Source organism: Notothenia coriiceps, unplaced genomic scaffold, assembly GCF_000735185.1.
Source record: "Notothenia coriiceps isolate Sejong01 unplaced genomic scaffold, NC01 NC01_scaffold00023587, whole genome shotgun sequence".
NCBI lineage: Eukaryota > Metazoa > Chordata > Actinopteri > Perciformes > Nototheniidae > Notothenia > Notothenia coriiceps.
Window position 1 is genome coordinate 100,117 of NW_011356288.1, and position 4,502 is coordinate 104,618.

The following is a 4,502-nucleotide window of genomic DNA, read 5'->3' on the forward strand; positions in this document are numbered from 1 at the left end:
ATTATTACATTTCTTCCTATGTATTAGGGTAATTGAGGCCAAAGAGCCCTTACGTTTTACATTTCCTGTAGGGATTTACAATGTGTATTATACATTATGGCAGCAAAGAGTCTCTTCTGTATAACATGCCCAATTTAAAGTGGACCTATCATGCTATATTTGAATAATATAGTGTAGGACCATACCTATATAAGGCATATTTATACTTTTTATTTTTCAAAATTTCAAACAGATCATGCATTTTAGCCATTCCTCATTTCGCTCAATTTAACACTGTCTTTGCATGGGCTTATTCTGGGAGAACAGCACCATCTACAGGCTTGGCATATGTACTACAGCGTCTCCAGCGCTTTCCAACAGCAATGTCCGTGGCTGTCTCCTCCTGATTGGTGGAGTTGGCCCAATAGCCGTAGCGCCACTTCTGTGACGTCATAGAAGTGTTCAAATCTGGATCAGTCTGTATCAGATCCGTTGCAGCCCCTTTTTAAGAGATTTGGGTATGGAGGAAAATAGAGAGGGTTGTGTTTTCTGACACTTGGTGAGTTCCCTGGAACACCAGGGACACATATTCATGTACAGTGCATTTTGCATGATAGGTCACCTTTAAGATTTACACAGTATTACAGAGTTTGTATGCACTTCTACACCTGGGATGAAGCTCTCTGTGTACGACCGTCGAGATGGATTCTCTGCCAAGAACTAAAAACGTACCAAAACATTGATGAGGAACACTACAAAAAGCCAAACTATTAAGCATTTTTGTGATAGAACACCACATCTGTGGAATTAGGATAATTGTATCCCCATGAGTCATGAGGAAACGATGTGCTGAATGCCGCCTCTGAAAGTCCACTCTGAAATACTCCTTATTAAAACATGAAGTGCCCTGAGCATCGTAGAAAAATCTCCCTCATTAATCCTATATTTTAGAAATCACACTCATATACTACTAATTTGCTAATGTCTTCCCGGGTAGATCATGGGTCAGAGAGTGTCCTCCCATCTCTCTCTCTTAGTCTATTACTCAATATTTAATAAAGCGGCAAAGCCAAAAACACACAGTGTGTCTGAATACTTAATGTAATGGAATATAGACCTACATTTTCTTTTTCTGTATTCTTATTTATTTATTACACTTTTTTAATCTCTTGTCTTTCCTACCCTGTGTTTACTCTTATTGCTGATTCTGCTTTGACACCTTAAAGTCCCTTCATGGATTAACAAAGGTTTATTTAATCCTATTTAGTTTGGTCTTATCTTAATTGACTTGCTGTTCTGAGTTTGTATCTTCACTTAATGTAAGACGCTTTGGATAAAAGTTTTACTATATAGTTTATGGGTCTTTGTCTTGTTGTGTCACCTCATCAAAATCGACTTTTTAAATCTGTCATTTAAGAACAAATGGCTTTTGATACATTACATAAAGAGACTTGAAATAGTAAAGGGCTGCAGACATTGAGAGAGAGTCAAGAGTTGACAGACAGGACGAGAAACAAAGAGAGACTCAGCTGACCCTCATGAAGCTGCTTCGTGTGGTGACAGGAAGGTCACCGCCACAATAAGAGTCTACTCAAGTGTGGCCTCGCCTGCAGACATGAATGAAGCTCCTTCAGCACACATCCATCCCTCCTTCCTGCCACCCCTCGACGCAGCCAGAAGAACTCCCGCTGAGAGCACCAATACAACAGCTTCCTCTGTTGGCTGGCCTTGTATGAAAAACGTAATGGTAATTGCCCACAGATGCCACTTTAGGGTAAGATATAGGGGGGTGGGAGGAGAGAGGAAGGACTATTGAGAGGGGGAAAATATGGAGGCCGTTATTGTGGTTTTCAAAGAAACAGAGAAGAGTCATTCAGGATCTTCATGGAGAAGTCTGGAGTCCATCAGAAGGACTCTGGCGGAGGGACAGCTTTGTTATCAATCGGACATTGAAGACATTGGAGTGTGTTTCACATAATGGGCAGATTAAAATTCCTTTTTGATAGATAGCTTGCTATTCATCCAAACTCCTGTTAAAAGTTCAAGATGGGTTTCTGGAATTTCCCTCCTTATATTTCCAAACCGTAATCCTAACCCTAAACCTAAAAACCTAACAACCAAAGAGTTACAGTAAGTCCAAGATATCCAACAATAGTTAGATGAATTTGTTTATCCCTCAAAACTTTCTGACATCCCTACCTCTTACTGTAGCATCATTTCTGCTGGACAATATCGTTTTGAACAGCATTTCCTTTTAATGAATTTCTTTAGAAGCAGATTTATTTGGGTTTGATGGTGTATACTGCAGCAAAGGTGGAGAAAGCAAGCAAGCTCAATTCAGTCAGGATCAATTTGTTGGTGGTATTCTTTGTCACAGGATTTACTCTGCTTAGGTAAACCTTGAAATGGTTAAACATGAATGCACAGCAGGTAAACAAAGTGAACGTATGTAAATGTGAGGCTTTTTGTCTCATGTATACATGCTCCATGCTGGCTGCTGTGAAATATTGAACAGTTTCCATAAAATACCTTCAGTACGAGCTGACACATTGAGAAGCAGCTTTCCCTCTTAGTGAACGCTTCAAAGACGTTTCTGACAACTTCATCAAAATGTCAGAAAACCTGCAGCTTGAGCGGATGAAAGCCAAGCATGCCGTTATTAAAAAGATTCATGAGATGGATGTTACAAAGTGACTGAATGACAATCTGCCCATTGTTCGTCACTGTTATTATACCCTGGATGAACCACTCGTGACCTGTCAGTGACTCATCTGTGCATATACTACATCCACTGTACATTCACTAATCCTCCATTTTAACCGTAGACAATCTGTTTGATGTACAGAGGTATTTGTGTCTGTATCTGGAAATGGACAATTGAACCACTGAACTACATCCATCAGATAGGACAGATTAAAAAGATACGACTGGGTGTTTATAAGAAGATAAGCACCACAGATGTACAGTTGAGCCAAAGAGAGATTACCAGAAAGAGTACAGATTGTGATCTCTGGAATATGGTGAAGTGTTATTATTTTGGTCTGTAGAGTAAAAGCGTGCAAGATTGTACATGCTTGGTATTAACTTTTTTTGATTCAGCGTGATCATGTGTGAGTGAAAACAAGAAATCATGACATGTGATAACACAGAACCTTTATTCTAATTAAAGATTCAATGAGTTAGTAAGAGATTCTTACCAGCATCTGTTATCCATGACAGCTAATAGCCTCTCCTGACAGCTCCCCTTTACACCAATGCCTTCTGTTACACCCATTTAAAGGCAGCAGGTATCTGATCCATCTGTGCTTTCTAATTGCCGTGCTGATGTCACTATCAAGCCACAATGACGCACAACAGATATGCTGGCTAGGTTCTGTGCAACGAGCACCAGATGGATGCAAAAATAACCACAGACACCTTATGTGCAGACTTGTCGGTGATGGATTATCCTGCATAATTCCGGTGCAGTGTGAAACAAGCATGTTGAAGAAACTGCTGACACATAGTCCCAAGAGACAATTAAGACTTCTCCCTCCCCTAAACCCCAAAGGGCTGTCCATGAATGCACCATCTTCAAGTCCAGCTATAGTACGCCTGGAGCTAAGCTAGCTGTTAGCTGAGAGTGTATTTTCACGTTTGGCTAAAGCTGCATGCAAACAACAAAGCTAAGAGGAGAAAGCTTTGAGGGTATAATAACTATATTCAACTTGTTAGTTTAGTGTGTTAACGCAATCATATTTGCTAATTAGCGAGGCTTATAATCATGCCTTCATTCTCTGAAAGCACCTGATGCAAATTGCAAGTTTTAAAGTTAAGTAAGATATTGAAAAAAGAGAGTCTCTCCTAACACAACATGGCATTTCAGGGCACAATCCTCCATATTCTGTTGTTCACTGTTTTTGTTCAGGTCTAAAACACTCAACACATTTTTGACAGCATCCCAGATGTACTGTAAGAAGTACTTTGTGCAGTGGCATAAAACACAAGTAAGAAAGATAAACAGCTTGTAGGCTCAGGATAAGATCTACTCATGGGCAAACTGCCATGAAAAATGCAATGTGAAAATGCTGGAGGGCTCCTGGAAAACCAAACCAGTTTTACATCCTGATTCTCCCGGGGAGTATTCCCAATAACATGAAGATGCACTTCCCAGAACAGCGGCCCAAATATAAACCTCCTATTGTCACTGCTGCTTTTCCATGCAACGTGTTTAAACATGCCTTACACTTCACTTCACACTCAGTACCAGTGTAAAGAGAAAACGAAATAGAAATCAAACGTGCAAAATGCCTCCTGGCTCACTGATTCCGAACGTATTCACACGTACGCTAAGAGTGACGGTTTACATGAGATGACACATGTAGCAGGATGCTGTCACCTTCCTGCTTGGCAGCTGTGTGTGTGTGTGTGTGTGTGTGTGTGTGTGTGTGTGTGTGTGTGTGTGTGTGTGTGTGTGTGTGTGTGTGTGTGTGTGTGTGTGTGTGTGTGTGTGTGTGGTAGTGTGTGTATAGTACTAGTACTAT